This window comes from Natrix helvetica, assembly GCF_964273705.1.
Source record: "Natrix helvetica genome assembly, chromosome: 2".
In the NCBI taxonomy this organism is placed as follows: Eukaryota; Metazoa; Chordata; class Lepidosauria; order Squamata; family Natricidae; genus Natrix; species Natrix helvetica.
In genome coordinates this window covers 219338335-219350629 of record NC_138552.1, presented here as the reverse complement: position 1 = coordinate 219350629, position 12295 = coordinate 219338335, and the positions used below count along the sequence as shown (strand labels likewise).

The 12295-nt window shown below is 41.9% G+C and overlaps 1 protein-coding gene across 3 annotated transcripts in view; it reads left to right on the top strand.

Annotated features, from left to right (window-relative positions):
* Positions 1–10677: 10677 nt before the first annotated feature.
* The window catches only part of SIPA1L2 (signal induced proliferation associated 1 like 2), a 148143-nt gene continuing 146525 nt past the window's right edge, over positions 10678–12295 (top strand). Inside the window, exon 1 of one of the 3 annotated variants that reach the window (XM_081940127.1) lies at positions 10678–10761. The gene's annotated coding sequence lies outside the window, so the exon portion shown is untranslated. The remainder of the gene's footprint in view (positions 10762–12295) is intronic. The other 2 variants (XR_014174252.1, XM_081940129.1) reach the window with 2 other exon arrangements.

Genomic DNA, 12295 nt, shown 5'->3' with positions numbered 1-12295 from the left:
GGAAAATTACAAAGCAAGATAGCTAAAATAACTGAGTATTAGATTTATTTTCTTCAATACTGCGGGATTATGGCTTTTCTTAATTTTGAAATTAGTTGAATCCTGTTTAAAAAGGAAGAAGATGAGCCACTGAATCACCTTGCTTTTTTTCTCTTTCTCTTGGCCTTTCAAGAAATAAAGCTCAGTAAGATATAAAGCCGTTGAGCACTTGGCCAGGTTAAGAGAAACAAGCATTTTTTTTCTCCACAAAAATTAGAGCCATCTGTAACACTTGTGACATTCTAAACCAAACTGGTTTTCCCCAATAAAGATCTGGTTGGAGATGAAATGTGGAATGGGGTTGAGTTGTGTTGGATATTGCATTGTGTTGGAGTATTCATATTAGTGAATGTAGTTGCCAAATATAATGAAATTGAAGCATGTAGCAGTCTAATGCAGGGGTGTTAAACTCAAGGCCCATGGGCTGAATCTGGCTCATGGGGCTGACTTAGAAACAGTGAAGGACCGGCCCATGGTACCTCTGCCAGCAAAAATGGAGCTTGGGAGCTTGTTTTCGCTGGCAGAGAGTTCGGGCCACCACAGGCGCTCCCAACACAAAGGATGTCAAGCTGGCCATGCCCACCCTGGCCCCCGGAAGTCAGACACAACCCTGATGCAATGAAATCGAGTTTGACACCCCTGCTCTAATGAAAGCCTGACTAGTTGCAGGAGGGAAGACTAATGAGCCCAAGAAGATTGCGAAGTAAGGGAGATGACAGTAGTGATGGGTGGGTGGAAGTATAACAGAAAACAGGGAAAGAGAAATTGAAAAATTAATGCCAATCTCTAGTCATGACCCACCCAATCTCACCTCAGAAGCAAGGCATATGTATTGCTGAGCACCTTGGTCTCTGGTTGGTGCTTTTGAACACTAGGTTGAAGACAGACCTAGTGTGTATCACATAAATCTAGTGTCTGGATAAGATGGAGGGAGTTTGTTTTACTAAGATCTGTTCACTAAGTTTTTACTAGTGCATTAGTCACAACCCTAAGTGAGGAAAAATGAATGGCAAGTATCTATTGCATGATCCTGGCAATTTAAAGGCTGCTATTTCTCAAATGGTTGGTGGTGAGACCATATGTGTAAGGTTAGATCTAAGAGAAGGTGCAAGATGTTGCTACATTATCTCCTGGACGTAAAGGAATCTTCTGGAATTCTCAATTCCTACTGAAAAAGAAGGCAGAGGTAGCGGCATGGAAGTCCTTTGCCAAGATTCATCTAGTGTACAGATTATGGCTTATCTATAATATTGAAACTGAAGATAATTACATCTTTATCATCCCTCTTAAGTGTAGAGAATCAGGGAGGAGTCTGCTTGAGAAAAAATGTTGAGAATAAGTTTCCAAGTCTCAACTCTGTCATGTTTCTCTAGTCAAACTGTATTTTGAACTCTGGATTCCATCTCATTGTGTCTCTCCTCTTTTGTCTTGGATTTGTACTTTGTTTATTGTCTTATTTTCAACCCATGCCAAGCTGCTATCTTTAGCTATAAGTTAAAAAAAATATTTGCTTCTAAATGTTGTGGCTGAAGTTGTCTATCTCTAAACTGTGATAGGCACCTTGTTGGCTGACAGCCAGCAGTGCCAGCACAGAAAATCTCAATGCCAGGAATTGAATCGTTACTATATTGTGATTGTGAAATATATTTACATTCATTCATTCATTCATACACATATACTGTATAGATACCACAACTGAGCCCAAAATTTTTGTTGCTAAGTGGGACAGTTATTGAGTGACTTTTGCCCCATTTATGACCTTTCTTGCCACAGTTGTTAAGTGAATCACAGTTGTTAAGTTAGTAACACAGTTGTGAAGTGAATCTGGCTTCTCCATTGACTTTCCTTGTCAGAGGGTCGCATGGGACACTGCAACTGTCATAAATATGAGTCAGCTATGGAGTGTCTGAATTTTGATCACACAACCATGGAGAGGCTGCAATGGTCATCAGCTTGACTCATTTTTCAGTGCCATTGTAGCTTTGAATGGTCACTAAATGGACCATTGTAAGTTGAGAACTATATGTAATATGTATCACTGTGTTGGCTTCAGTTGTTGCTTTTATACCTTCAGTTGAGTGCAGTGTCTATAATTCATGAAATAAAGACAATGCAGCCCCCCTGAGTCATGGCTATACAGTACCTAGACTGAAGGTGGCGTTCCCTGCTCTACTTTGCAGTCTTGTGGGAGATTTCACTAATAATATCGCCCCATCCTTCACTCCTTTTTACCCTGAACACCCTCATAACTAGGTTTCTCCTAGCTCTATGAATAGAACAGCAAAAGCATCACAGGTTCAGCAGAAATATCCTCCTCTAGGAAAATAGGCAATCTGCTAGGTCCTACAGGTGATTTATAATCTTCTACAGTCTCTAGCAGTGATGGCTAACCTTTTTGTCCTTGTGTGCTGAAAGTGTGCATGAACGCACCTACACCCATAATGCAATGTGTGGGCAAACCCTCCTATGCCCCCCCTCCACAGGCACGTGCAATCCCCCTTCACTCCCCGCACCCCCTCACAACCCTTTTTAGCCTAGGAGGCCTCCTTGAAGCCTCCTGGGACCAAAAACAGGCTGCGGGGAGGGGAGCCCCATTTTGGGCCTAACAGTCCTCCCTGAAATCTCCTCAGACCCCCCCAAAAAGGGCACAGGGGCGCATCACACTCCTCATGCTCCCCCTGCACATGTGAATGTGTCTCCCACATACACGGCAAAGACCAAAAATCAGCTGGCCGGCAGGAGGCACACATGCGTGGTGGAGCTGAACTGGACCATAGGTTCACCATCATGAATCTATAGCTTTCCATGAGCTGGGATGATAGGAGCTTAATTCTAGAAACATCTGGAGAATGTCAGAATTTGCTGCACCTAGCTTATAATGTTCCCCTGTACAGCTGTGGAAAGTTCAGTAAGGCTCTTACAGAACTAGTTTCCCTTTTAGAATGTGCAATCAGCTAATGTATTTTCCACATTATGTCAAATATTATATTACAAAAAAGTTATAAGAGAGTACCTGCCTTCTTATTAGGAAAGGAATCCCAGTTAAAATATTCTAAAAGATAGTTCTGTAAAACCTCTGCCTGCACACATTCAGTATAAAAGAGCCCAAAACCTTTCTGGATAATTGGTTCCACTCCCAAACTGCTTTTGTGGCACTTGATATTACTTTCCAGAGGTAGCCATGATTCTTCTAACTTATCACAACATGCAGCCCATTATTGAACCAGCTAATCAAAACGTCTTGGGGATGCCCTGTCCAATGCTTTACTGAGATTGTGATATATTTGGGTTACCGTATCGCTGTTTTATACCAGATTTGTCATAACATCTTTTTAATAACAGTCATGGACTGTAAAGAAATAAAGAATTTACTCAGTCTGATAAGGAAGAATTTGAAAATGAGATCAGGTATGTCTTAATGGGACTTGTTCATAAATTCATGTTATGAATCTGTTCTTAATTATGTTTGCATGTAATTATAATCTGCTGTAAAATCCTTCCAGTTAGTGATGTTAAACTGACTGTTTTGTGGTGTGTTGGGTGCTCCTCCCTTCATCCTGACCAAGCAATGTGATGTCATAGCTAAGCTGTTAGTTTAGGAGTGGGGGACTAAATCCAAGTCTGCTATCCGCCATATCCTCATTGAGGATACTTTCTCTCACCCTCAGCCCAATACCCTGAGCAGGATATTGTGATCCATAGCCTGTTTTCAACCCTTACAAAATGTAAGGCAGGTAATGGGCAATGATCAGACATTGTGGAAGTAGACAAGGACCATGAGTCAGCAGTGATGATAGATGTAGCAGCAATATAAGGAAGGGGGAATATGAGAAGCCAGAGAAGAATCAGAGCTCTGAAGGGGGAACTAGAGAGGATGTGAAAAGTAATGGGCCAAGGAGGTGCCAATGGTGGTAGGAACACTTGGGGCTATGACTCCGATGTGGGGAGAGTGGCTCCAGCAGATCCCAGGAGATCCCATCAGAGCTCTCTGTCCAGAAGAGTTCAGTGCTAGGAACAGCTAAGGTTCTGCATAGAACCCTCAAACTCCCAGACCTCTGGAAGAGGACCCGAGATTGAGGAAGGCACATACCACCCAAAGGGGTGAGAAGGGATTTTATTTTTATTTATTTGGGTCCGAGGGAGGCGGAGTCAAAATTACGGGTACAAGTATGGATCAAAGCCTCACTTTTGTACATGCAAATAACACAGATACAAATACAAAGCATCAGGGTTTCAATCCTTGGTTACACCCATCGTTTTAACCCCCATCCACTTCATTTTGGATGACTTGTGCTCTTGGAACTGCCTTATGTTTTTTCCACAATCTCTGTTTACTCAGCTGAAGACTGAGTTTACTCACAACGGGCAATCGGCAGCTCTCAAAACATACCCCTGGCCATTAGCAACTATTCAAGAAATCACTTTTTCACCACTTATAGCTGCCCACACAATTCATTGAAGCACCCAGTTTCTTGACTATTCTCCTTTTCTTTTGTTGTCTCTTCCTCATCCCTTCTGTTGCACTCCGCAGGCAAATGGCTGTTTGCTCTCCCTGTCTGTTCACTCATCTGCAGATATATATATATATATAAACTGATACAAGGAACAGAGGTAAACAGAATAGGGGAGACTGGAAATGTCACATTTCATTGTTCCACTTCAAGAAACGCCATACAGTAAATTCCTTCCCTGCCTAGCGATCACAAAGGGAAAAGAAAAATCAGTAGGGCGGATTGCTGTGATTTGGAGCAGACTATCAAATCAGGCAATGGCTCAGTCTTGTTTGGGATAGAGGGGCAGCTAAGCAAGAAGGTGGAGTGAATTAATTTAGAGCACATCAGAAGAAGAAGAAGGTTTGAGGCTGTAATGAACAACAGTTGTCCTTTTCAAAATTCAGAGGTTCTTCTGGGCTTGCATCCAAGCTGGAAGAAGCACTTTAAGGATCATAAGTTGTGCGCTTCTGTTGTAAAGCTCCTCTCTGCAGTCTGTGTGATCAGTGTTGAAAATAATAATTTGCTCTAAAGAAAATATTTTCTGTCCCAAATTGCCTTTTGTCTTCTGTCATCACTTTCTGCAATGTTCCTAACAGCTTCACATTGAACAAAATTCTTTTTTCCTTGGCCTAGTAGCTTTTCAAAATAACTTTCTGTTCATGTTCAAGCATTGTTTCTCTGAATCTTCCTTTGTTTTTGTGGAGTTCTTTTTTTTAAATGATGGCACTGGAGATTCAGGCTAATGCCTGATTGTTCCGAGTGATATTTATAATATGTAGGCTGACCTGCAACAAGTGAGGCTACTGTGGCGATCCTTGAACCCTAAAACCTGGGCAGAGCCACCATGGTCACCCAATTTGATGATAATAGTAAGTAGTTAAGTGTTAACTTTGAAGGCTGAAATAAAGAAGGGTTCCCCTGTGTCTTCCATATAAACAGAGGCACTATAATTCTTAATACTGTATTCATCTATCATCAAGAATGTTTGGACTTTTGAAAAAAAATAAAATAAAAACAGCCTGAGATTAACTAAAGTACTATCTGCTAGAGTAACTAGTTAAAAAAAACAATTTTAACTCAATCTTTTACCATGTTTGTTGTCTGCTAGCCATCTATTTTTCCCTAGGGTTTTTGGTGTATGAAGTAGTTGATTCTATAAACAGACTAGAAGAAGAAATATTACAAGATATTCAATGAAATTCCTGAAACAGTAGAAGTCAAGAAGCCTCCTACACTCATTTCAGCAATTTAGGCTTTTGTGGCAAAGTCTTTTTAATGTATTCTGCTATGGGCAGTTTGTTGGCCTCCTGCATTGTATCCTTGTCTTTTTTTGGCAAATCAATAGGGATGCAGCTTCTGTTTTGCAAGCTCATAGAACTAGAGTTGCAAAGGCACAAAATCAGGATCCCATTCTTGCCTTTATTAGGTTATAAATCTATCTGCAAAGAACATGTAACATCCACAAGCTGTTAACCTCAGCCACAACAACAGTGTTAATGCTGTTGGGCTAATGGAATTAGATTTCATGTGTAGTTAATGAATGCAGTGCCACTGAATTTTTACAGCTCTGCTGAGAAGTCTCTTTGGGTGAGGCACAGAGTATGGTAGTCTAATTGTGCAGAATTGTATTTCATGCTCCTGTAAGCCATTTCACCAATGTGAAATATAGTGTCCCTGGGGCAAAGAAACTAGACAAATGTCAACAAGATAAATAAACTGCCTGATTTAGAGCCAGCCATGAAGCAAACAACATCATCTACGTACTTGCTAATTTGCAAGAGTTTAATTGGTTTTCTGTCTTCTTGCAGCAGGTGAACAAGGCTCAGTAAAGCAGTTCAACAATGGCAGCTACACAAATAGAATTGCAGGGGTTACACTTGTCATGTAACAAGTCACAACATTGGTTCATTATGTACTGACAGTTGTTTTCCAGAAATTCCTGGAGATGTTGAGTATTGAGCTTGGCATCTTTCATGTGAAAAGCAGGCACTTTGCTCCTGAACTTCAGTGCTTATCATGGCTCACTTCATTCTTCCTGAGTGGAACATTTCACTAACTACCATTTGAGTAGTTTAGGGGTTGGGTTACCCCCATATGTTGGTATATAATGTCCCATGTCTACTGAGGATAGCATACATAACCAGAAAATTATGGTTATGTAGGCTATCATATAAGATGCTGAGCTTGTGGATCAGAAAGGTCGACAGTTTGGCAGTTCGAATCCCTAGTGCTGGGTAATGAAGTGAGCCCCCATTATTTGTCCCCACTTCTGCAAACCTAGCAGTTTGAAAGCATGTAAAAATGCAAGTAGAAAAATGGAGACCACTTTGGTGGGAAGGTAGCAGTGTTCCGTGTGCCTTTGGCATTTAGTCATGCTGGCCACATGATCACGGAGATGTGTTTGACAGCGCTAGCTCTTTGGCTTTGAAATAGAGATGAGCACTGCCCCCTAGAGGTGGGAACAACTAGCACATATGTGCGAAGGGAACCTTTACCTTTAATGTATATGTTGATGTTCCAAGGTGAGGTATGAAACTCTCACTAGTGTTGGCTAGTAGTGTATAGATTCATGGAGGCTGAATAGAGGCCAACTTTTTCTTGCTGCAGAATTACAAATGAAAGCCTCCCCAGGAAGTCCCTCTGTAACATCTTCTTGAACACATTCACTGAAAGAGAGATGGTTAGGCGTGCCTCCATCAATAACCAAGAAAGAAAACTCCCAACTCAATTGTTCATGGAATTAAAGATACTTTTACTGATTATGAAAAGATAGCAGTGAAAGAAAAGCAAGATCAGGGCCAAAAAGGTGCGAACAAGTATATATCAAATGATTACTCAGCACCCTCCCCCCAGTTACCCCAACCCAATGTCCAATCTGCATCTCACTAAGGTGTCATATGGGGTGCATCTTCAAACAGCCTCATCAAGTTGGTATGTGAGACGGTTGGCCTTGACCAAGTCCAAACCCAGGCCATCAGCATGTGCAGAAGATGGTGAGAGCAAAACTCCCTTCTACACAACTTCTCCAGTACCATAAGGTTCCCTTCCCAAATACCATAACCCCCACCCTCCCCGTTTCTATGGCAGCCGATAGCAAGCAAGCGAAGCAGAGGCTGACAAAGACTATTATCTCTCTAGACAATTAGTTCCATTGTCAAACTGTTCTGACGGTTCCTAACTTTCATTTGTTTTCTATAACTGCAATCCAACTTTTACTGTCCTGCATTCTGGGATAACAGAGAATAAATCTTGACTTTCTCCTTGTTATATCCTTTCAGTTTTTAGAAGAGTGCTACCATAATTCCCCTCTGTCTTCTCTTTTCATTGTTAAATATGCCCAGGCTCTCTTCCTGAGATGATATTTCCAGGCCCATTGGTCACTCTTTGTTCCTCTCTGAAATTGTTCCAGCTTGTTTGAATTTTCATTAATATACAGTGCCCAGAACTGCTAACAGTATTCAAGGTGGGAAGAATTAAGCAGAACATTTATTTCCCTGTAATTCTGAAATGATACGGCCAGAAATTGTGTTTTGCAGCCTGTAGCATATTGTAGATCCACATTTAATTTATATTTAACTTCTGTTCTAAGATCTTTTTTCACAAGCACAATTCCCCACTTTTATGTCAAGATAAACATTTCAAAACAAATATGTAACTTCTTAAATGTTAAAATCATGCTATTTTAAAATAATGAAATAAAAAGAAGCCGGTAACGCTGCTAATTTGTTTCTTCTTGTGGCAATTCCCAGTACAATGGATGAAATATTAGGAGCTGCAATCCCTTTTGTCAACAAGTTCTCTGTAAAGCAAACGTGGTTTGAAATGCATATTTGAATTAATGACATCTTCCATTGTTTCAGCAGGGCACTGAAAACAAGACAGAATTGTTTTAATAAACGAACAGGCCCAACAAAGATAGTTCCTCTCATTTGCTGAAACAACATAAAGTGACAAACTGCTATAAACACTTGTCCCTAAGAGAGTTAGACACAAGAGGATAAATTATTTGCATGGGAAAGACTAGCAAAAACAAGAGTTACGGGAATGCAAACATGCCACCTCGGCTCTGAAGGACTGTTTGATTTACCTTCATCTCATTAAAGCCCCAAGAAATACACCCTTCAAATATTCAGCATCTTTGGTTCCTAATTTCCGTTTTCCTTGGCTTTCGTGGAGCAAAACTAAACAGGGCATTTCAAGGAGTGCAAATAGATTGTGGAAATAGAAGGTGTTTGTAGGAGGACATTGGCTGAAAGGGGAAGGACTGCAAAGCCACTTTCTTGCCAGAATAGCCCTATTTCATTTTAGACCCCTTCCTCCGAAAGCTGTATTTAAACTATAGTATAGCTTTCTGTCCACCATTTTTCCCCCTGCGGTAACTAGTGTAGCAATATGCGCAGTACATTATAGAGTGCAAGAGATTACATTGGATTCACCCATCATACCCAGCCTTAAAGTAAAGGTAAAGGTTCCCCTCGCACATATGTGCTAGTCATTCCCGATTCTAGGGGTTGGTGCTCATCTCCATTTCAAAGCCAAAGAGCCAGCGCTGTCCAAAGACGTCTCCTTCGTCATGTGGCCAGCATGACTAAAGGCCAAAGGCACATGGAACGCTGTTACCTTCCCACCAAAGGTGGTTCCTAATTTTCTACTTGCATTTTTACATGCTTTTGAACTGCTAGGTTGGCAGAAGCTGGGAGAAGTAACGGGAGCTCACTCCATTATGCAGCACGAGGGATTCGAACTACAGGCCTTTCTGATCGACAAGCTGAGTGTCTTAGCCACTGAGCCACCATGTCCCTCAATACCCAGCCTTACCACATTTCAAAAGAGAGAGTTAGTTTGGTGTAGTGGTTAAGGTGCTGGAAACCAGGAATTCATGAATTCTTCCTTAGGCATGCAAGTCAGGCTGGGTGATTTTGGGACAGTCACTCCTTCTCAGAGCTACACACACTTCAGAAACTTATTGTTCTGGGGCAAATATGAGGTAGAGTATTATGTACAAAATAAAGAGGGGATATAATTTCAGTAATAAAATAAACCTCAGTTTAAAAACAAGATGGCTGGTTTCATACAACATGCTGTAAGAATGTAGCCATTAGGTAACGGAAATGAAGGCATGAATAGGCCAGGATATGCAGTTGTTTAATATGTCATTAGGCTTCATAAGAGTCTAAATGACAGTGTGATAAGAGAATGCAGGGGCAGAGCCAAATGCTTTACAGAAAAGGCAGGTTTTGAAGAGCAACTGGCATAAATCAGGAGAGGTGAGTTATTCAGATGTTTTAAAAGGAGAAGCCACAAAGACAAAAGTACAGACCAATTTACAAGAGGAAAAATTGTAAAAGAAAAAAGAAAAGAAAAGAAAAGAGGAAGGATAATGGAGCAGCTCTGAAACAGTAGAGAAAGCCGACAAATGCCTGGATGGGTCCAGCTATGCTGCAAGTTAAGTTGGACCTTATTTTGTCTTAACAGTCTTTTTTTCTTGATTTCCCCCCTTCATTCGTATCATCAAACTCTCAAGGCACAGCTATAGCGAAACATCAGCCTGGCTTCTAAATTATTAAAAAAATGCCAAACAATGTTTACCTTAATGACTCAAAAGTGACTAGGAAAGTCAATCCTTACAGTATCCTGGATTTTCATAAGGAATGTAAAGATTGAGCTCAGGTGGTTAATTGGATTCCAATGTCAAAGGGCCCCTCACACCTTCTCTCCAGTCTGCCCCCACTTTCCACCTTTCAAGGGTTTCTTTGTTGTGGCTTTTCTCCATCACATTTCAAGAGACTTCTCTTTCACAGATGGTCTGTCACAAAAATAACACCAGCGTTTGTGATGAGCTTTATATTAAATATTTTTCAAACAAGCTGTTAACGGAGGGCTGCAGAATTCCTTACAAATGGTGCTGTAGATATCGTTGTGGATTTCTTGAGCTGTGGCTCTATCAGAGCCATTGCTTTCTCATTTGAAAGCTACTCCTCCCACCCCACCCAATACATTTTTCAGTAGGCCTTATGTCAGGGGTGTCCAAACTTGGGAACTTTAAGACTTGTGGACTTCAACTCCCAGCTATGCTGGCTGGGGAATTCTGGGAGTTGAAGTCCACAAGTCTTAAAGTTCCCAAGTTTGGACACCCCTGCCTTATGTGATGTTATAAGATGAAGGCAATAATTGCAGGGACTATTATCTTACTCTCGATGCCAGAAGATCTCTCTAACAAAAAGCCGTGGTGAGTTGAAAGTGGTTTAATATACGCTAAGCATGTGTAGTTTTGACTTTCTGAGATCTGTGCGTTTCTGTGTTGAGCTTTGAAGGTAGTAAAGTCTTTGCTCTTCTTCAACTTTGAATTGAGTGTCATTTCCTGTCTTCCTAAATGAGTCCAAACATTACAGAGGAGCTTGATGATCTTTTTATATACATAATTTAACATACATTGCATCTGAACATTGGTAAAGGATGTTCAGATTCATAGGATCAGAGTTTCAAATCGAAGAAAATACGTGTCAGGCAGTAATGGTTTGCTCTTACCTTTGCTACTGTTTTGGAACTGGGAGCACGCACGCAAGCTCACTTCACTTGCACGTGGTGCTTCTGTGCATGCGCAGAAACTTCTGCGCATGTGCAGAGCATACATGTTGACATCTGGACAGGTGGGTGCTGCTACTGATTTGCCCAAATTGGGGTGAACGGCAGAATGCCACCTCTGGTGTCAGGATTCCAAGTAATAGATCCATAGCAAGCAAAACTCCAAGGCAGGTGGATTCCTCAAATAATAGCTTCATTGGATATATTATCTTGGCATAGATCTGGTGAAAAACGATTCTGAAGATTCCCGTGGTTTTCACCTAACTAAAAGTAAAAGTTGTTAGATACTTGCTCCAACTACAGTGGTTTCCACCAAGCTTAGCACAGCTTCGAGCAGCCATTTTTGAGCGGCAAACTCAAAACGCCCTCTGAATACAAAACGGCCATGCACGCCACACCAACTCCGTATGACCCAGTCACCGAGTTCTGGGACTCGTACATGCTATGATTTGATTGCTTCCTCGAGGCAAACGACTTCATGGGCCTTTCTGAAGGCCGCAAGAAGAACATGTTCCTCGGGTACTGTGGCCGGGAAGTGTTCGAGATGGCGAAAGACCTCTCTAAATCAACACCGCTACAATCAGTTGCCTGGTCTGTGCTTCAGCAGACGCTAAGGACTCACTATGCACCCAAGCCGTCCAAGCACATTCGCCGGCATGAATTTAACATCAGAAACCAGAAGGAGGGTGAGTAATTAATGAGTACGTTGCGGCACTCTGCAAGGCCGCAGCATACTGCAAATTCCGTGACCTGGACGAGCTGATTCTGGACCGCATAATTTGCGGCATACAGGACATTAACCTACAGTGGAGGTTACTCGCTAAATCTAACCTCACTCTACAGATCGCCTTAGATGAAGCCAGGGTGTCCGAATCAGCCGTCAAATCGACTGAGACTCTGCAGCACCAAAGCGCTCCACAAGACATGTGAAAGAGTACACACGTACATCGAGAGGCTGCAGAGCCTGAGAGCTCAGAAGGCGAAGAAGATGACAGCTGCCGCATGTGCAGTAGCCACGCCCAGCCGGCATGCAAATTCAAACCGCGTCTCCCGCCTTGCGCTAGCTGTGGAGGAGATCATGCCAGATCAGCTTGCCATTTCCACAACACAACCTGCCAGCACTGTGAGTGAAAGGGGCACATCGCCAAGGTGTGCCGGAGCGAATTCCCTGCCACTGT